Source organism: Schistocerca nitens, chromosome 1, assembly GCF_023898315.1.
Source record: "Schistocerca nitens isolate TAMUIC-IGC-003100 chromosome 1, iqSchNite1.1, whole genome shotgun sequence".
NCBI classification, from domain to species: domain Eukaryota; kingdom Metazoa; phylum Arthropoda; class Insecta; order Orthoptera; family Acrididae; genus Schistocerca; species Schistocerca nitens.
The window spans coordinates 1283571023-1283593723 of NC_064614.1; positions in this window are offsets into that span (position 1 = coordinate 1283571023).

Sequence of the window (22701 nt, forward strand, 5' to 3'; positions counted from 1 at the left end):
AAGGCATGAAATCCAGAGTACTTCATAGTGACGCAATTTCTGTGTTAATTCGTCAACCTGAGGGAGCGAGGGATGCATTATGGAAGGTATAATGCATCGGAAAAGAGATACTCGATTCCCAAATGAAAATCCTGTCGTTGCTGTAGAAACGTTACACGATTCAGAAGGAGAAGGCATGTAACCCAGAGTATTTCATAGCGACGCAATTTCTGAGTTAATTCGTCAATGTGAGGGAGCGAGGGACGCAGTAAGGAACGAATAATGCAACGGAAAAGAGATACTCGACTGCCATAAGTAAATCCTGTCATTGGCGTAGAAGCGTTTCTCTATTCAGAAGGAGAAGACATGGAACACCGAGTATTTCATAGTGATGCAATATCACTGTTAATTCGTCAATATGATTGAGCGAGGGGTGCATTAAGAAAGGTATAATGCATCGGAAAAGAGATACTCGACACCTAAAGAAAATCCTATCGTTGCCATGAAACGATACTCGATTCAGAAGGAGAAGGCATGGGACTCGGAGTATTTCATAGCGTCGCAATTGCTGTGTTAATTCGTCAATGTGAGGGATCGAGGGATGCAGTAAAGAAGGAATAATGCATCGGAAAAGAGATACTCGACTCCGAAAATAAAGTCCTGTCGTTGTAGTAGAAAAGTTACTTGTTTGAGAAAGAGAAGGAATGGAATCCAGAGTACGACATAGTGACGCAATTTCTGTGTTAATTTGTCAATATGTGGGAGCGAGGGATGCATTAAGGAAGGTATAATGCATCGGAAAAGAGATACTCGATTAACAAATGAAAATCCTCTCGTTGCTGTAGAAACGTTACACGATTCACAAGGAGAAGGCATGGAACCCAAAGTATTGCTTGGGACGCAATTTCTGTGTTAATTCCTGAATGTGAGGCAGCAAGAAATGCAGTATGGAAGGAATAATGCATCGGAAAAGAGATACTCGACTCCCAAAAGAAAATCCTGTCCTTGCCGTAGAAACGTTACTCGATTTAGAAGGAGAAGGCATGGATCACAGAGTATTTCCAAGCTGCGCAATTTCTGTGATAATTCGTCAATTTGTGGGAGCGAGGGATGCAGTAAGGAAGGAATAATGCATCGAAAATAGATACTCGACTCCCAATAGAAAATCCTGTCGTTCCCGTAGAAACGTTACTCGATTCGGAAGGAGACGGAATGGAACACAGAGTATTTCATAGCGACGCAATTTCTGTGTTAATTCGTCAATGTGACGAAGCAAGGGATGCAGTAAAGGAGGAATAATGCATCGGAAAAGAGAGAATCGACTCCCAAAAGAAAATCCTCTCGTTGCCGTAGTAACTATACTCCATTGAGAAGGAAAAGGACTGGAACCCAGAGCTTTTCATAGCGACGCAATTTCTCTGTTAATTCGTCAATTTTAGGGAGCGTGGGATGCATTAATGATGGTATAACGCATTGGAGAAGAGATACTCGACTCCCAAAAGAAAATCCTTTCGTTGCTGTAGAAACGTTACACGATTCAGATGGAGAAGGCATGGAACCCAGAGTATTTCATAGCGACGCAATTCCTGTGTTTATTCGTCAATGTGAGGGAGCGAGAAATGCAGTACAGTTGGAATAATGCATCGGAAATGAGAAACTCGACTCCCAAAACAAAATTCTGTCCTTGCCGTAGAAATGTTTCTCGATTCAGAAGCAAAAGGCATGGAATCCGGAGTATTTCATAGCAACGCAGGTTCTGTGTTAATTCGTCAATATTAGGGAGCTTGGGATGCAGTAAAGAAGGAATAATGCTTCGGAAAACAGACACCTCACTCCCCAAAGAAAATCCTGTCATTGCCGTAGAAACGCTACTCGGTCCAGAAAGAGAATGTATGGGACACAGGTTTCTTTATAACAACGCAATTTCTATGTTAAATCGTCAATGTGAGGGAGTGAGGGATGCAGTAAAGAAGGAATAATGCATCGGATAAAAGATACTCGACTCCCAAAAGAAAATCATTCGTTGCCGTAGAAACGAACTCGATTGACAAGGAGAAGGCATGGATCCCAGAGTATTTCATAGCGACGCAATTTCTGTGTTAATTCGTCAGTGAGACGAAGCGAGGGATGCAGTAAAGAAGGAATAACGCATCGGAAAAGAGTTACTCGACTCCTAAAAGAAAATCCTTTCGTTGCCGTAGAAACGCTACCCAGTCCAGAAAGAGAATTCATGGGACCCAGGTTTCTTCATAGCGACGCAAGTTCTGTGTTAATTCGTCAAATACTTGCCTTACGCCATTCGATCCCCAGACACCCCTTTTGTTGATAGTAGATGCATCGGATTTTGGGATCGGAGCTGTGCTTGCGCACAAAGATGAATCGCATGATCGCCCTATTGCCTTTACGTCCAAGTTGCAATCGTCTGCGCAAAGAAATTACTCACAGATCGAGAAAGAAGCTTTGGCTCTCGTATTTGGTGTTACTATTTTCCATGATGTCTTGTATGGTCGTCACTTTACCATCATCACGGACCACAAACCTTTGACATCGCTTTTTCATCCGAACAAGCCTGTACCTCCGCGTACAGCACAGAAATTCATTCGCTATTCAATTTTTCTCTCGCAGTACCGCTACGGTATCTTGTATCGGTCCACTGCTAAGTACGGAAATGCCGATGCATTGTCCCGTTTGCCTGTTGCTGAGGATCGAGCATTCGATTCTTCCGAACTTGCTTGCATGTTCATTGATGCGGAAACCGATGACGTGGTCGAATCGTTTCCGATTGATTTTCGTCGTGTAGCTACAGCCACAGCTGCTGACCCTGTCCTTGCTACTGTTTTGCGTTTTGTTGCTACACAATGGCCCTTGTCAAAGTCACGGATCGAGGATCCTTTGGTTCGCCGTTTTTTTGCTCACAAGGAGAGACTTTTTGTACGACGTGGTGCTTCGTTGTTGCGTTCTGATAATGATCAGTCCATAGTCGTGGTCCCACGTTCGTTACAGTCCTCTGTCTTACGGCTTCTTCACCAAGGTCATTGGGGTATAGTGCGAACGAAACAACTTGCTCGTCAGCATTGTACTTGGTTCGGAATCGATGCTGCGATTACGAATATGTACTCTTCTTGCATGGTGTGTGCCGAACAACAATCCGCACCGCCGCGGAAATTCTTTGCATGGCCGAAAGCCACTTCCCGTTGGCAACGCTTGCACATAGATTTTGCTGGTCCATTCTAGAATGCTCGTTGGTTGGTTGTGGTCGATTCTTTCAGTAATTTTCCTTTTATTGTCCGGATGTCTTCCACGACGTCATCTGCCACCATCCAAGCGTTATCTGCTATCTTTTGCATTGAAGGTCTTCCACAGACTATTGTTTCTGACAATGGCCCACAATTCATGTCCACAGAATTTCAGTCATTCTGCAAGTCCAATGGTATTCAACATCTGACATCCGCGCTGTTTTCGCCTCAATCAAACGGTGCCGCTGAACGATTGATCCGGACTTTCAAGTCACAGATGTTGAAGTTGAAAGAGTCGCATTCTCGGGAGGACGCGTTGTCGCTCTTTTTGTCTTCGTATCGCTCTCAGCCCCGAGATGGTCGCTCGCCGGCTGAGTTGCTCCACGGTCGTCCTCATCGAACCTTGATGTCATTGCTGCATCCGCCGCATCAGGTTCCTGTGCAGCGGCAGACTCCTGTTTTTGCTCCAGGCGACGTTGTATTCTATCGCAACTATCGCGGTTCACGGCGTTGGCTCGCAGGGCGCATTCTTCGATGCCTCGGCCGCGCGATGTATTTGGTTTTGGGGGCCTCTGGTGAGGTGCGTCGGCATCTCAATCAGCTGCGCCTCTGTCGTCGCCTGGGTTCTGCCGCTCCCCGTCTGCTTTCAGTGATGGTGCCGTCCGGTCAGCGCCCTCGGGACCCATCTACTGGCTCGCCTCCTCCCGAGGTGTTACCGACGCTGCCTTTCATTTTGCCCTATGGCGACGCGCCGCCGCCGCCGCCTGTTCTCCCGCCGGCACCGCCCGCAGTGGACGCGTCGCTGCAACCGCCTGGCGCCTCCCTGGGTCACGCGCCGGCGATCGCTTCCCGTGACCAGCCGTCCTCCGCCACGGAACTCTTGCCCGCTCTGGACCACATGGCGTCTTCGCGCGTCGGGTACCCTGGCGCGATGGAGGTCGACCCTTCGGCCCCTCCTGTATCTCGAAGGGCGCATACCCCGCATGTTGACGTGCACCCTGGACTAGGTTTTCAGGCGTTTCCTAGCTCCCCTCGGACCGAATGGCCGGGTGCGTGTGGCACAACCTCGCCTGTTGTTAGGCTCCCCACCCCATCGCATACATCAACATGGGGTCCTCCCCACGGGGGGCGGAAGCCTTATAACACGACCGTTCGCCGATTTGCGGGGGAGGAATGTGGTGTCACCGGCAGACACCACACTTGCTAGGTGGTAGCTTTAAATCGGCCGCGGTCCATTAGTACATGTCGGACCCGCGTGTCGCCACTGTCAGTGATCGCAGACCGAGCGCCACCACACGGCAGGTCTCGAGAGACTAGCACTCGCCCCAGTTGTACGGACGACTTTGCTAGCGACTACACTGACGAAGCCGCGCTCCTTTGCCGAGCACACAGTTAGAATAGCGTACAGCTAAGTCCATGGCTACGACCTAGCAAGGCGCCATTAGCCTTACATAGCAATTGATACTTATCGCATAAAGCATGTCTCATCAAGAACGATGTATACAACAAGGTTGGATTAAAGTTAAGTATTCCAAAAGCTACGTACTTTCCTTAATAGCATTCATTACGTATCCTGTTTCAGACCTCACGCCATCCTTCGTGTGTTTATAGCGTGCATTGCGGTCCCCTCAAATCACACTGCGTCGGCACTTCTGTCGACACATCTGAAACGTTACTCGATTAGGAAAGTGAAGGCATGGAACACAGAGTATTTAATAGCGATGCAATTTATGAGATAATTCGTCAATGTGAGGGAGCGAGGGATGCAGTAAAGAAGGAATAATGCATCGGAAAAGCGATACTCGACTCCCATGAGAAAATCCTGTCCTTGCCGTAGAAACGTTACTCGATTCAGAAGGAAAATTCATGGAATACATTGTATTTCAAAGCGGCGCAATTTCTGTGTTAATTCGTCAATTTGAGGGAGCGTTGGATGCATTATGGAAGGTATAATGCATTGGAAAAGAGATACTCGACTCCCAAAAGAAAATCCTGTCGTTGCTGTAGAAACGTTACTCGATTCAAAAGGAGAAGCCATGGAACCCAGAGTATTTCACAGCGACGCAATTTCTGTGTTAATTCGTCAAAGAGAGGGAGCGAGGGACGCAGTAAGGAAGGAATAATGCAACGGAAATGAGATACTCGACTCCCATAAGAATATCCTGTCATTTCCGTAGGACGATACTCGATTCAGAAGGAGAAGGCATGGAAAACAGATTATTTCACAGTGATGCAATATCTCTGTTAATTCGTCAATATGAGGGAGCGAGGGATGCAGTAAGGAAGGAATAATGCATTGGAGAAGAGATCCCCGACTCCCAAAAGAAAATTCATTCGTTGCTGTAGAAACGTTATCGATTCAGAAGGAGAAGGTATGGAACCCAGAGTATTTCATAGCGACGCAATTTCTGTGTTCATTCGTGAATGGTAGGGAGCGAGGGTCGGAGTAAGGTAGGAATAATTCCACGGAAAAGTGATACTCGACTCTCATAAGAAAATCCTCTCATTGCCATTTAAATGTTACTCGATTCAGAAGAAGAAGGCCTGGGACATAGAGTATTTCATAGTGATGCAATATCTCTGTTAATTCTTCAATGTAAGGGAGCGACGGATGCTGTAAGGAAGGAATAATGCATCGGAAAAGAAATACTCGACTCCCAAAAGAATATCCTGTCGTTGTTGTAGAAACGATACTTGATTCAGAAGGGGAAGGCATTTAATCCTAAGTACTTCATAGCGACGCATTTTCTGTGTTAACTCGTCAATCTAAGGGAGCAGGGATGTTTTAAGGAAGGTATAATGCATCGGAAAAGAGATATTTGAGTCCCAAAAGAAAATCCTGTCCTTGCCGTAGAAACGTTACTAGTTTCAGAAGGAGAAGGCATGGAACACAGACTATTTCATAGTGACGCAATTTTAGAGATAATTCGTCAATGTGATAGAGCGAGGGATGCAGAAAAGAAGGAATAACGCATCGGAAAAGAGATACTCGACTCCCAAAAGAAAATCCTGTCGTTGCCGTAGAAACGATACTTCATTGAGAAGGAGAAGGCATGGGACAAAGAGTATTTCATGGTGATGCATAATCTCTGTTAATTCTTCAATGTAAGGGACCGACGGATGCTGTAAGGAAGGAATAATGCATCAGAAAAGAAATACCCGACTCCCAAAAGAAAATCCTGTCGTTGCCGTAGAAACGTTACTCGATTAAGGAGGAGAAGGCGTGGAACCCGGAGTATTTCATATCCACGCAATTTCTGTGTTAATTCGCCAATTTTATGGAGTGAGGAATACAGTAAACGAGGAATAATCCATCGGGAAAAAGATACTCGACTCCCAAAAGAAAATCGTTTTGATGCCGTAGAAATGTTGCACGATTCAAAAGGAGAAGGCATGGAACCCAGAAAAATTCATACCGACGCAATTTTTGTGTTCATTTGTCAATGTGAGGTAGCGAGCGACGCAGAAAAGAAGGAATAATGCAACGGAAAAGAGATACTCGACTCCCAAAAGAAAATCCTTTTGTTGCCGTAGAAACGTTACTCGATTCAGAAGGAGAAGCAATTGAACCTAGAGTTTTTCATAGCGACACAATTTCTGTTTTAATTCGTCAATGTGAGGGAGCGAAGGTCGGAGTAAGAAAGGAATAATTCCATGGAAAAGTGATACTCGACTCTCATAAGAAAATCCTCTCTTTGCCGTTGAAACGTTATCGATTCTTAAGAAGGAGGCATGGGAAAAAGAGTATTTCATAGTGATGCAATATCTCTATTAATTTCTCAATGTGAGGGAGCGACGGATGCAGTAAGGAAGGAATAATACATCAGAAAAGAGATACTCGACTCCCAAACGAAAATCCTGTCCATGCCGTAGAAACGTTACTCGATTCAAAAGGAGAAGGCATGGAACACTGAGTATTTCATAGCGACGCAATTTTTGTTTTAATTCGTCATTGTGATGAAGCGAGGGATGCAGTAAAGAAGGAATAATGCATCGGAAAAGAGATACTCGACTCCTAAATGAAAATCCTGTCGTTGCCGTAGAAACGTTACTCGAATAAGAAGGAGTAGGCATTGAACCCAGAGTATTTCATATCGACGCAATTTCTGTGTTAATTTGTCTATGTTAGGGAGTGAGGGATGCAGTAAAGAAGGACTAATGCATTGGGAAAAAGATACTCGACTCCCAAAAGAAAATTCTGTCCTTGCCGAAGAAACGTTACTCGATTCAGAAGGAGAAGCAATGGAACGCAGAGTATTTCATAGCGACTCAATCTCTGTGTTAATTCGTCAATGTGACAGAGCGAGGGTTTGCAGTAAAGAAGGAATAATGCATCGGAAAAGAGAAACACGACTCCCAAAAGAAAATCCTGTCGTTGCCATAGAAACGTTACTCGATACAGAAGGAGAAGGCATGGAACCCAGAGTATTTCATTGTGACGCAAGTTCTGTGTTAATTCTTCAATGTTAGGCAGTGTGGGATACAGTAAAGAAGGAATAATGCTTCGGAAAAGAGATACCTAACTCCCAAAAGAAAATCCTGTCCTTGCCGTAGAAACGTTACTCGATTCAGAAGGAGAAGGCATGGATCACAGAGTATTTCACAGTTATGCAATATCTCTGTTAAGTCATCAACATGAGGGTTCGCAGGATGCATTAAGGATTGTATAATACTTTGGAAAAGAGATACTCGACTCCTAAATGAAAATCCTTTCGTTGCTGTAGAGACGTTACACGATTCAGAAGGAGGAGGCATGGAGCCCAGAGTATTTCATAAGACGCAATTTGTGTGTTTATTCGTCAATGTGAGGGAGCGAGTGATGCAGTAAAGTAGGAATAATGCATCGGAAAAGAAAAACTCGACTCCCAATAGAAAATTCTGTCCTTGCCGTAGAAAAGTTACTCGATTCAGAGGGAGAAGGCATGGAACCCAGAGCATTTGATAGCGATGCAAGTTCTGTGTTAATTCTTCGATGTTAGGGAGCGTGGGGTGCAGTAAAGAAGGAATAATGCTTCGGGAAAAAGATACTCGACTCCCAAAAGAAAATCCTTTCGTTGCCGTAGAAACGATACTCGATTGTGAAGGAGAAGGCATGGAACCCAGAGTATTTCATAGCGACGCAATTTCTGTGTTAATTCGACAATTTCAGGGAGCGTGGGATGCATTAATGATGGTATAATGCATTGGAAAAGAGATACTCGACTCCCAAAAGATAATCCTTTCGTTGCTGTAGAAACGTTGCACGATTCAGAAGGAGAAGGCATGGAACCCAGAGTAATTCATAGCGACGCAATTTTTGTGTTAATTCGTCAATGTGAGGGAGCGAGCGACGCAGATATGAAGGAATAATGCAACGGAAAAGAGATACTAGTCTCCCATCAGAAAATCCTATCATTACCGTATAAACGTTGCACGATTCAGAAGGAAAAGGCATGGAACACAGAGTATTTCATAGTGATACAATATCTCTGATAATTCGTCAATTTGAGGTAGCGAGAGATGCAGTAAAGTAGGAATTATGCATCGGAAATGAGATACCCGTCTCCTAATAGAAAATCCTAACATTGCCATAGAAACAGTACTCGATTGAGAAGGAGAAGGCATGGAATCCAGAGTATTTTATAGCGAAGCAATTTCTGTGTTTATTCGTCAATGTGGGAGAGCGAGCGACGCAGTAAGGAAGGAATAACGCAACGGAAAAGAGATACTCGACTCCCATAAGATAATCCTGTCGTTGTTTTAGAATCGATACTTAATTCAGAAGGAGAAGGCATGGAACCAACAGTGTTTCATAGGGACGCTATGTCTGTGTTAATTCGTCAATGTGAGGGAGCGAGTGATGCAGTAAAGAAGGAATAATGCATCGGAAAAGAGATACTCTACTCCCAAAAGATAATTCTATCGTTATCGTAGAAACGTAACTCGATTCAGAAGGAGAAGGCATGGAACACAGAGAATACCATATCGACGCAATTTGTGTGTCGATTCGTCAATGTGAGGGTGTGAGGGATGCTGTAAAGTAGGAATTATGCATCAGAAATGAGATACCCGTCTCCTAATAGAAAATCCTATCATTGCTATAGAAACGGTACTCGATTGAGAAGGAGAAGGCATGGTACCAACAGTATTTCATAGCGACGCAATTTCGGTGTTTATTCGTCAATGTGAGGGAGCGAGTGATGCAGTAAAGAAGGAATAATGCATCGGAAAAGAGAAACTCGACTCCCAAAAGAAAGTCCTTTCGTTGCCGTAGAAACGTTACTCGATTCAGAAGGAGAAGGCATGGAATACAAAGTATTTCATAGCGACGCAAGTTCTGTGTTAATTCGTGAATGTTAGGAAGCGTGGGATGCAGTAAAGAAGGAATAATGCTTCGGAAAAGAGATACCTGACTCCCAAAAGAAAATCTTGTCATTGCCGTAGAAACGCTACTCGGTCCAGAATGAGAATGCATGGGACCCAGATTTCTTCATAGCGACGCAATTTCTGTATTAATTCGTCAATGTGAGGGAGCGAGGGATACAGTGAACAAGAAATAATGCATCGCAAATGATATACTCGACTGCCAAAAGGAAATCCTGTCGTTGCCGTAGAAAGGTTACTCGATTCAGAAGGAAAAGGCATGGAACCTAGTGTATTTTATAGCGACGCAATTTCTGTGTTAATTCGTCAATGTGGGAGAGCGTGCGACGCAGTAAGGAAGGATTCATGCAACGGAAAATAAGATAATCCTGTCGTTGTTTTAGAATCAATACTTGATTCGGAAGGAGAAGGCATGGAACCCACAGTGTTTCATAGCGACGCACTTTCTGAGTTATTTCGTCGATGTGAGGGAGCGAGTGATGCAGTAAAGAAGGAGTAATGCATCCGAAAAGAGATACTCGACTCCCAAAAGATAGTCCTATCGTTATCGTAGCAACGTTACTCGATTCAGTAGGAGACGGCATGGAACGCAGAGATTTTCATAGCGACGCAATCTCTATGTTAATTCGTCAATGTGATGGAGTGAGGGATGCAGTAAAGTAGGAATTATGCATCGGAAATTAGATACCCGTCTCCTAATAGATAATCCTATCATTGCCATAGAAACGGTACTCGACTGAGAAGGAGAAGGCATGGAACCAACAGTATTTCAAAGCGACGCAATTTCTGTGTTTATTCGTCAATGTGAGGAAGCGAGTGATGCGGTTAAGAAGGAATAATGCAACGGAAAAGAGATACTCGTCTCCCATAAGATAGTCCTGCCGTTGTTTTAAAAACGATACTTGATTCAGAAGGAGAAGGCATAGAACCCACAGTGTTTCATAGGGACGCAATTTCTGTGTCAATTATTCAATGTGAGGGAGTGAGGGATGCAGTAAAGAAGGAATAATGCATCGGAAAAGAGATACTCGACTCCCAAAAGAAAGTCCTGTTCTTGCCGTACATACGTTACTCGATTCAGAAAGAGAAGGCATTGCACCCAGAATATTTCATAGCGACGCAATTTCTGAGTTATTTCGTCAATGTGAGGGAGCGAGGGATGCAGTAAGGATGGAATACTGCATCGGAAATGTGATACCCTACTCCCAAAAGGAAATCCTTTCATTGCCGTAGAAACGTTACTCGATTCAGAAGAAGAAGGCGAGGATCACGGAGTGTTTCATAGCGAAGCATTTTCTGTGTTAAGTTGTCAATGTGAGATAGTTAGGGATTCAGTAAAGATGGTATAATGCATCGCAAAAGAGATACTCGACTCCCAAAATAAAATCCTTTCGTTGCCTTAGAAACTTTACTCGATTCAGAAGGAGACGTCATGGAACCCAATATATATCATAGTGACGCAATTTCTGTGTTTATTCGCCAATCTGAGGGAGTGAGGGATGCAGTAATTAAGGAATAATGCATCGGAAAAGAGATACTCGACTCCCAAAATAAAATCCTTTCGTTGCCGTAGAAACTTTACTCGATTCGGAAGGAGACATGGAACCCAATATATATCATAGTGACGCAATTTCTGTGTTTATTCGCCAATGTGAGGCAGTAAGGGATACTGTAATTAAGGAATAATGCATCGGAAAAGAGATACTCGACTCCCAAAATAACATCCTATCGTTGCCGTAGAAACGTTAATCGATTGGGAAGGCAGGCATGGAACCCCGAATATTTCATAGCGACGCAATTTCTGTGCTGATTGGTCAATGTGACGGTGCACGCGACACAGTTAAGAATGAATAATACATCGGAAAATAGCTACTCGACTGCAAAAAAAAATTCTGTCGTTGCCGTACAAACGTTATCCGATTCAGAAAAAGAAGGCATGGAATGTAGAGTATTTAATAGGGACGTAATTTCTGTGTTAATTCTCAATGTTAGGGAGCGAGGGATGCAGTAAGGAAGGAACAGTGCATCAGAAAAGAGATGCTCGACTCCCAAAAGAAACTCCTGTCGTTGCCGTAGAAATGTTACTCGATTCAGAAGGAGAAGGCATGGAACCAGAGTATTTCATAGCGACGCAATTTTTATGTGCTAATTCGTCAATGTGAGATAGCGAGAGATGCAGTAAAGAAGGAATAATGCATCGGAAAAGAGATACTCGACTCCCAAAAGGAAGTCCTGTAGTTGCCGTAGAAACGTTACTCGATTCAGAAGGAGAAGGCATGGAACCAAGAGTATTTACTAGCGTTGCAATTTCTGTGTTAATTCGTAAATGTGAGGGAGCGAGGGATGCAGTAATGGAGCAATAATGCATCGGAAAAGAGACACTCGACTCCCAAAAAAAATCCTCTCATAGTCGTAGAAACTTTACTCGATTCAGAAAGAGAAGGCATGAAACACAGAGTATTTCATAGCGACGCAATTTCTGTGTTCATTAGTCAATGTGAGGGAGCGAGGAATGTAGTATAGAAGGAATAATGCATCGGAAGAGAGGTACTTGACTCCCAAAAGAAAATTCTGTCGTTGCCGTAGAAAGGTTACTCGATTCAGAAGGAGAAGGCATGGAACCAAGAGTATTTCCTAGCGATGCAATTTCTGTGTTAATTCGTAAATGTGACGGAGCGAGGGATGCAGTAAAGGAGGAATAATGCATCGGAAAAGAGACACTCGACCTCCAAAAAAAATCCTCTCATAGTCGTAGAAACGTTCCTCGATTCAGAAAGAGAAGGCATGGAACACAGAGTATTTCATAGCGACGCAGTTTCTGTGTTAATTAGTCAATGTGAGGGAGTGAGGAATGCAGTATAGAAGGAATAATGCATCGGAAAAGAGATACTCGACTCCCAAAATAAAATTCTGTCGTTGCCGTAGAAACGTTATTCGATTCAAAAGGAGAAGGCATGGTGGCACCCAGAGTATTTCATAGCGACGCCATTTCTGTGTTATTTCGTCAATGTGATGGAGCGAGGGATATAGTAAAGAAGGAATGATGCTTTGGTAAAGAGATACTCGACTCCCAAAAGAAAATCCTGTCGTTGCCGTAGAAACGTTACCTGAATCACACGGAGAAGGCATGGAATTCAGAGTATTTCATAGCTACGCAATTTCTGTGTTAATTCGTCAATGTGAGGGAGCGGGGGATGCAGTAAAGAAGTAATAATGCATCGGAAAAATTTGGCTGAGACCTGAAGTAGAAGACTCTGACATATTTAGCGAATAATGTAACATATATCGGAAACGTGGATTAGATGCCATAGGAGGGGGAGTTTTTAATGCAGTTCACGGAAATATTGTCTCTACTGAGGTCAAAGTTGGGTGTCACAGTAACGTCATCTGTCGGCGTATTAGAGGTCGTGTTGAAACCATGTTATTTGTTACATGATTCACCTGCCATCCGATTCCGCTGAGATAGTTCTAGAGTCATTCAAAGAACGTCTACGGCCAATTGCACGTAAATACCCTGATCACGCAATAACAGTAGGAGGCGACTTTGACCTATCGAGTGCAAGCTGAAACGTCTATAGGTTCTTTGCATGGGGTACAGACAGACAGTCTTGTGAAGTACTTTTGATCACGTATGCCGAAATCAAGCTTGAGCAGTTAGATTGATAGACCACACGCAGTTGAAATTTGTTAGACATCGTAGCTACAAAGAGGCCGGACCTTATCGAAAGCGTCAATATGGAGGTAGGAATTAATAATCAAGATGTCATTATAGCAACTCAGAGACAACGGTGTCGTCGGAAGTGCCACAGGGAAGTCTGATAGGGTCGCTATATTTTCTATATACATAAATGGTATGGCGGAGCGGGTAGGAAGCATTCTACGGTAGTTTCCTGATAATGCTGTGGTGTACGGAAGGCGTCAGAATTGAGTGACTGTAGGAGGATACAAGACGGCTTATATAAATTTTCTGGTTGGTGTGATGAATAGTAGCTGTGTCTAAATGTAGAACGTTCGAAGCCAATGCACTTGAGTATGAAAAACAAACCCTTAATGATGGGATACAGCATTGGTAGTGTCACCGGTCACAGTAACGTCGTTTAAATGTGTGGGGGTAATGCTACAAAGCGATATGACTTGGAACGAACATGTGCGGATTGAGGTAGGAAAGGTGATCGGACGGCTGCTGTTTATTGGAAGAATCTTGGGCAACTGTGATTCGTCTCTAAAGGAGACCGCACTTAGGACGCTAGTGCAACCTATTCTTCAATACTGCTCGATTGTTTGGGATCCTTGCTGTTGTGGATTGGCAAGAGGGCCAACCCACTAATGTAAGAGGAAAGGCACGCGTTTAAGCTCACGCAGGCTGGCGTGAGGTCTGGAACAGGACAAGGAAATTAGAACTTAGAAAAACGGACGTAGTTGGTGGAATACTTAACTTTAATCCATTAATGTTGAACGTAGCTCTTGTCTGTACATTATTTACAATATCAATAGCAACTGATAATGACGCCTTGCTAGGTCGTAGCAAATGACGTAGCTGAAGGCTATGCTATCTTTCGTCTCGGCAAATGAGAGCGTATTTTGTCAGTGAACCATCGCTAGCAAAGCAGGCTGTACAACTGGGGCGAGTGCTAGGAAATCTCTCTAAACCTGCCGTGTGTCGGCGCTCGGTCTGCAATCACTGATAGTGGCGACACGCGGGTCCGACGTATACTAACGGACCGCGGCCGATTTAAAGGCTACCACCTAGCAAGTGTGGTGTCTGGCTGTGACACCACACTTGCCATGTGGGATTAAAGTCAGACATCCAAGCAGTTCAAAGGCGGGCGGCGCCCCATGTTACCAGTAGGTTCGAACAACACGCAGGAGCTACGGAGATGCTTCGGAAATCTAAAATGGAATCCCTGCAGAGAAGGCGACGTTCTTTTCTAGGAGCGTTATTGAGAAAAATAGAAGACTGGAATCTGAAGCTGACCCCACAACGGTTCTACTGCCAGTGATATACATTTCATCTATGGACCACTAAAATAAGACACGAGAAAACAGGGCTCGTATGGACGCATGTAGACATTAATTTTGACTCGCTCTATTTACGAGTGTAACAGGAAAGGGAATGACAAGTGGTGGTGCGGGGTACCGTCCGCCACTCACCGTACGGTGGAATTTGGAAATTTATGGTAAGGAGTGTGGGACCAAACTGCTGAGGTCATCGGTGCCTAAGCTTTCGCACTGCTTAATCTAACTTAATCTAACTCACGCTAAGGACGACACACATCGCCCATGCCCCAGGGAGGACTCGAACCTCCGACGGGGGGATTCCCGCGGACTGTGAAAGATGCGCTCAGACCGCGCGGATACTCGGCGCGTCATTACCATATGTGTAGCACACTCACACACTATATATGGTAAAGGGAAAAAATCGCAGCACCGAAAAGTAATTAAAGCAGAGAACTGAAAGTTCTCGGGAATACATTTGCCTTATGGCATGTAAGTGATTAACAACGCAAAACAATAAATTAATGTACGCATGGCAGAGGCCACCGCAAAAGTGAAACGCTTTTACATTAATAACCGGTGTACCTTCCAGAATGTTGAACATGAGCATGAAAACGTACCTGCAGTGTGTTTTACAGGTACCGATTGTTAGTTTGCGATGTTGAGATCCACGTATGTTGCACTTGATAAGTAAATATAGGTTCGGTTAACGCTGGTTGTGGATGACGCTCTCGTTCAAAAACGAAGAAGTCATGACAATGGAATCTTAGTCGCCTTAAAGGCATTACTGATAAACATCGAGTCACCACGTCCAGTCTTAAAGGCAACTAACGCCCATGACCGTTACAGCGTGTATTCAAAGGTAACCTGAGCAAACCGAACGCAGTCTTGGACGAAACCACAGGACCAGTAGAGTTTCTGGGACCGCGACCCCACGTCCCGAAAGGTTTACCAGCAGCTAAAACTGATTTGCATCCTTACAGTGGCGTTAGTAGAGCCACTCCTACACGACTGGCGCGAAATTTAGAATAAATATCATCTTTCAGCTGTCGAAACACGCCCACTAACTTTCGTTTATGTCGCAAATTTCTTTTTGGTATTGCCATTTTTTTCCGTTTTTATTTAACTTGAGAAAACTAAGTATCTTGGAAACGACTCATCGCACGAAAAATGTGTTCTAGGTTAAAAGTTTCTATTTGTAATTTTGACGTCTATCTCTGCGGCAATTGGCTTTCTCCTAATCATTCTTCCTACGTGGAAGGGGTCAACTTCATCATTTTCAAATGGGATATTCCGTTTTTTAGCACATTCCGATTCTACGCCAAAAAATACGCACGGTTTACTGAAGGGATTGTTTCCCATTCGTGGTAGATGGCGCCGTAATCGAAAAATATCATGTGTGCCTGTTTTTGCAATTAGGAATCGATGCATTGGATTCTACATTTCGTTTACGATGTAAATGTAAACCTGTATGTTCTGTTGGTTAATGATTATGTTCAATGTTACTTGAGAGTTGCATATGTGATTGTACAGCACAAATAGAATGGTTAGGCTTTGACATTTCCGGCAGATAAGCTACTTGTATGGTGACGTGGTTTTATGTTCCTATAGGGTTGCTTTTGGTGAGTCCCGATACCATCGGAATGATTGATTTGGGAGACCGCCTGCGAACCCCACCACCAGAGTGACTGATACCGGTGTGTTTCCATCCAATCCCCGTAACTCTCGCACTGGCAGCTGTGCTGCTATCGATGGAATACGAACCACATCCTCTGAAATAACGTAAAATGTCCATGAAGTGAACTTGACAGGCTCATGTGCCATGGATACTCAACGAAATGAGGCAACCCAGTGGTAAGAGGCATGGGGATTCACCGAAATCAAGCATTCCGATGGAAACAGAGAACTATTACATTCACTTCTCTGTTCCGCGATCATGCTAAACTTAGCTTCTAGGCAGACTTTGAAACGGCTAACCGTATTGTACTGCACAAACAAACATGGAACACAAGAGTAAATTTCGAACATAAATACGAACTGTTAGAACACAAAGGTTTTCATTTACACCTTAAATGAAATGTATGACCAAGTAATAGCAAAAAAGCACACTTAATATTTGTCGATTACAGCGCCGTCTACCACGAATGGGAAACAATGGCTTAAAAAAAAACCGCGAGTATTTTTTGGTTTAGAATCCGAATAGGAAATAAAAATGGGGGAGGGGGCTTCTCATTTGAAAATATAAACTAGATTCCTCACAAACACGAGAGGTGGTTAGGAGTAGCTAGTTATAGCACAGACAAATGTCCCCTATACTAATATTAGCTTTTCACGTAGAAATTTTTTCCGTACGATGCGTGTTTTACGAGATATTTAGTTGTCTCAAGTTAAAACAAACACCCTGCATATATGGATTTTTCGTGTTCGGAAATAGCCGTTACAAGTTCTAGGACTTGTAGAGGGGAGTGAGTACAAATTCGTATTCTGAATAGGAGCTAGTTTCCGGAAGCGTACCGTGTCCGTGCTACAGCCGTTTAAGAACATGTTTGCTAGGTAGGTATGCAATAGGGTATCATGGTGGAGGGTACTTACGTAGGATCGACTGAAGTCATTTGACGCCTGTCTTACCTCCCTGACCTGATCGAGCCTCATTCACATGTCTCTGAGTGTTAGAGCAACATGCTTGAGTACACGTCTGCAGAATACATAGACATCATGCTTCTGAATAGTAATGGAAGAGCTGCCCTTCTCCTTTATCACGATTTTTTGCACAACGTCCGACTTTATCGCATACCCTTTTACTTAGAACTACGCAACGGCTTAGAGAAATGGTACCATCACCGCCAGCAGGCATGACTGTGGTGTTGTAAAACAAGTAATGTTCTTGGTCACGACTAATCAGTCACTTGTAAAAGTGTCCGCGTCACCAATATGTTTTCAAATGGTTTTGGCACGGGAACGGTACATTTTCAGACATGGGTTCTAGATAAAAATATTCCCTGTCCACTCTCCTGCATAAGAAGTACTGGCAACCTGCAACGTGAATTTTCGAACACCCTGTGTATACAACCAAACGGAAACGATGACACTCAGCGACTATTCCAGAGCACCCGTAGTCACTTAGTGTAGGGTCCTCAGATCACTGTAAAATGCACTGCTTAAAAAGGTGTTCTATAGTTTGCTCCTCTGCTACGAAGTTGCAGTCAGAAACAAACGGAGAGACTACTTCTTGAAGGTATAACTAAATCTCCCTTGACCTGTCCTAATCTTGGGCCATATTTAACATAGTATTTGGAATTTTTAAACCTTCTTCTTGAACCAGGTGAGCATTGTTGGCCGGATGTTCATGCAGCGTCGTCCTCACATGGAAGTCGTAAGAACTGATACTTTCTGAATTAACCGGGGTGGCATGCGTGATTTCAGACTGTTTGTTGGTAGATCTTGTAACACATCGTAAATGGGAGAGCAAGTTTATCTCATATGCTCTCTTGCTTACATTTTCTGTTAGCAATGAAACTTACAACAGATAATTGATGCACGAAATTCCGTCTAACTAAAGGCTTATGAAAATATGGGATAGTTGGTAAGCAAAGGAAACTGGAATTAACAGCTGGGAAAGTTGAGATAAGTCTTACATTTTCTTCATTTAGTCCTTAACATTGTACGAACAAAGGGAAGGTTGACAAACTATCGATATAGGATCAAGTGATTATTTACTTTTAGAATACTTTAACTAACTAGCATAATAAAATTTATTCCTACCAAATGACGTGTTTCGGCAGACATCGACCATCCTCAGATCATAAAACACAGGCAGTGGTTCCATCCCACCGCTGCGTAAACCACGTTGTCAGTGGTGGGGCTGAAGCACCTTTTGTATTTTATGATCTGAGAGTGGCAAATGTCGCCCGAAACAACTCTTTTTTCTGTTTATTTGTTAGAAAAATATGTAATTGTTTCTGATAATTAAATTATTCTAACAAGTGTAACATGTAAGGTAGACTTGCTGTTATTGTTGTGGTCCTCAGTCTGATGACCGGTCTTATGCAGCTCTCCAGGGTGCTTTACCCTGTGCAACGTTCTTATCTCCGAATAACCACTGAAAACTACATCCCTCTGAATCTGCGTACAGTATTCATTTCTTGGTCACCCTCTACAATTTTTATCCCCCACGCTTTCCTCCACTACTAAACTGGCGATCCCTTGACGTCTCAGAATGTGTCCTATCGACAGATTCCTTCTATTAGTCAGGTTGTGCCAAAAATTACTTTTCTCCCCAGTTCTGTTCAGTGCTTCCTCATTAGGTATGTCATCCACCCGTCTAATCCTCAACATTCTTCTGTAGCACCAAACTTCAAAAACTTCTTTTGTCTTCTTGTTTAAAGTGTTTATCACCCATGTTTCACTTCCATACCTAGTTACACTCCACACAAATACTTTCAGGAAATACTTCCTGACACTTATATCTCTATTCGATATTCACAAATTTCTCTTCCTTCGAAACTATTTTCTTGTCATTGCCAGTCTGCATTTTATATCCTCTCTACTGCGGCCATCATTAGTTATTTTTGTGCCCAAATAGGAAAACACATCTCTTACATTAAGTGTCTCTTTTCCTAACCTAATTCCCTCATCATCATCTGATTTAGTTCATTCGATTATCCTCGTTTTGCTGCTCTTGATGTTCTTCTTATATCAAGACACTGACCATTCTATTCAACTGCTCTTCCAAGTCTTTTGCTGTCTCTGACAGAGTTACAGTGCCCTTAGGATAACGTAAAAGTTTTTATTTCTTATTTCTGAATTTTAATTCCTACTAAAAAGTTTTCTTTGGTTTTCTTCACCGTTTGTTCATTGTACAGATTGAATATCATCGAGAGTAGGCTACAAACCACTCCATTTTCTTATCAGTCACTGTTTCCCTTTCATAGCCATCAACCCATAACAGTTATCTGGTTTCTGTACAAGTTGTAAATAGACTTTGGCTTTACGTATTTTACCCTGCCACCTTCAGAAACTCAAACGCAGTATTCCAATCAGCGTTGCCAAAAGCATTCTCTAAGTCTACAAACGCTATAAACATAGGTTTGCCTTCCCTTACCCTGTCTTCTGGGAGAAGCCATAGATCCGGTATGTCTTCCTGTGTTCTTACATTTTTCCGGAATCCAAATTTGTCCTCCCCGAGGTCGGCTTCTACCAGTTTTTCCATTCTTCTATAACGAATTCGTGTTTGTATTTTGCAACTATAATTTAATAAATTGATAGCTCGGTAATATCCAAATCTGTTAGCTCCTCCATTCTTTGAAATTGGAATTATTATATTCTTCTTGAATTCTGAGAGTACTTCACCTGTCTCATATATTTTGCACAACAGAGGGGGGGGGGGGGGGGGTGTTTTGTCATAGCTGTACTCCCAAGGTTATTAGTTGTTCCGGCAGAATGTCGTCTACCCCCTAGGCTTTGTTTCCACTCAAGCCTTTCAGTGGTCTCTCATATTCCTTTCTTCCATCTCATCTTCATCTAAGTACTCTTCTGTTTCTGTAATACTGCCTTCAAGTACATCTCCCTTGTACGGACCCTCTTTATATTCCTTCCACATTTCAGCTTTCTCATCTTTGCTTAGGACCGGTTTTGAGTCTGCGCTCTTGATGTTTATACAACTGCTTCTCTTTTCTCCAAAGGGCCCTGTAATACTCCTGTAGGAGATATCTATCTTTCCTATAATGAAATACGCTTCTGAAAGCTTACATTTACCGTTTATCCATTTCTGCTTAACAATCTTGTACTTGTTATCAATCTCATTTTTTAGACATTTTTACTGGGTTCGTCCTACTACATTTACTGCATTTTTATATTTTCTCCTTTCATCAATTAAGTTCTACCCTGAAGCGTTAAAGAAACTGGTATAGGCATGCGTACTCAAACATAGAGATACGTAAACAGCAGACTAAACTGTATAAAACAAATAGGGTCTGGCGCAGTTGTTAGATCGGTTACTGCTATTACAGGGTGGCGCACGGAATGTGTTACCAATTGTTTCTTTCACAATTTACGACGCTCATTAGATATCATGCTGGGATCTCTGCAGCAGTACCAGCAGAGCTTGGAAAAGTAAATGAGTTACGAAATGATGTGTAATTCACGGTACTGCCGCTAGGAGACTAGTAAGCAGCGATGGCTGACAATGGAAGACTGACGACACAGCAACGATCGGCAATTTTGTTACTTTTTCATGAAACGAAAAGCCTTGTTGTGACTCAGAGGCGTTTTCCACAACAGTGTAACACACGATGGGTCCCTTGCAAGAAGACCATCTACAGGTTGTACGATAAATTTGTACAGGAAGGAACAGCATTGGAAGCGATGCGACCTCGGCAGAGAAGTCCCGGGAAATTGTGTAGAAAGGCAGCAGTGCAACTGGGAATATCTAGACGTTCCGATCAACGCATTCTTAAAAGTGACCTCCATATCTACCCATACAAGATGACCTGTGCACAGAAGCTCTCTGAGCAACACAAGCAGCAGAGACTACTGTTTGCTCAGTGGGCGGAGGATAGGGAAGAAACTCTCAACAACGTTTGGTTTTCAGACGAGGCGCATTTTTATTTAGACGGTGTGGTTAACAAACAAAATGTTCGCTTTTGGGCCACCGAAAACCCACAAGTGCTTCATGAACAACATTATGCTCCGAGGGTTACAGCGTGGGCAGCAATTTCCAGTCACGAACTTATAGGACCCTTTTTCTTTGAAGAAACTGTGAACAGCGAGCTTTATTTAGGAATGCTTCGCAATAGCTTCATTCCACAGCTTCTTGCTACTGACTTGCCCTTCAACACGCAGTGGTTCATGCAAGATGGAGCAAGACCACATACTGCAAACACTGTGTTGGAGTTTTTACACGAGCATTTCGACATGCGGATCATTTCACCCAGGATTCCACGTCGCTTCAATGACGGACAAAATTGCCCCGCCCCCCCCCCCTTCCAGTCCAGACCTCTATCCATGTGACTTTTTTCTGTGGGGGTACCTAAAGGAAAAATTTTTCCCGAAACGTCCACGTGATTTAATGGAGCTCAGAAGACTTATTCTTCAAGCTTGCAGTGAAATTACGGAAGACATGTGCCACAGGGTAATCACTAACTTCAGTGTTCGTTTGAAGGAAGTTAGGAAACGAAATGGTGGACATATTGAGGATGTGCTGAGTTACAACAAATCTCCATGGACGGCTCTTCTTTGTAGTATATGTTCCTTTCAAATTGTATTGACAATAAAGTTTATATTCAAAAACAAAATGGTAACACATTTCGTGCGCCACCCTGTACAATGGCAGGTTACCTAGATTTAAGTGAGTTTGAACGTAGTGTTATAGTCGACGCACGTGCGATGGGACGCAGCATCTCCGAGGTAGCGAAGAAGTGGAGATTTTCCCGTACGGCAATTTCACGAGTGAACCGTGAATATCAGGAATACGGTACAAAATCAAATCTCCGATATCGCTACAGCCGGGAAAAGATCCTGCAAGAACAGGACCCACGACGACTGAAGAGAACCGTTCAACGCGACAGAAGTGCAACCCTTCCGCAAATTGCTGGCGATTTCAATGCTGGGCAATCAGCAAGTGTCAGTGTGCGAACCATTCAACGAAACATCATCGATATGGGCTTTCAGGAGCCAAAGGCCACTCGTGTATCCTTAAGACTGCACGACAGAACGCTTTACGCCTCGCCTGAGCCCATCAACACAAACATTGGACTGTAGATGACTGGGAACATGTTTCAAATTATATCGAGCGTATAAACGTGTACGGGTTTGGAAACAACCTCATGAATCGATGGGCCCTGCATGGGCTACTGTTCAAGCTGGTGGAAACTCTGTAATGGTGTGGACGACTGCAGTTGGAGTGATACGGAACCCCTGATATGTCTAGATACGACTATGTCAGGTGACACGTACGTATGCATCATGTCTGATCACCTGTATCCACTTATGTTCACTGTGCATTCCGACGGACGTGGGCAGTTCAAACAGTGCAATGTGAAGCCCCACACGCCCAGAATTGCTCTCTTCTCAGTTGAATCGCTTCCGATGGCCACCAAACTCGCCAGGCATAAACGCTATTGAGCACAGC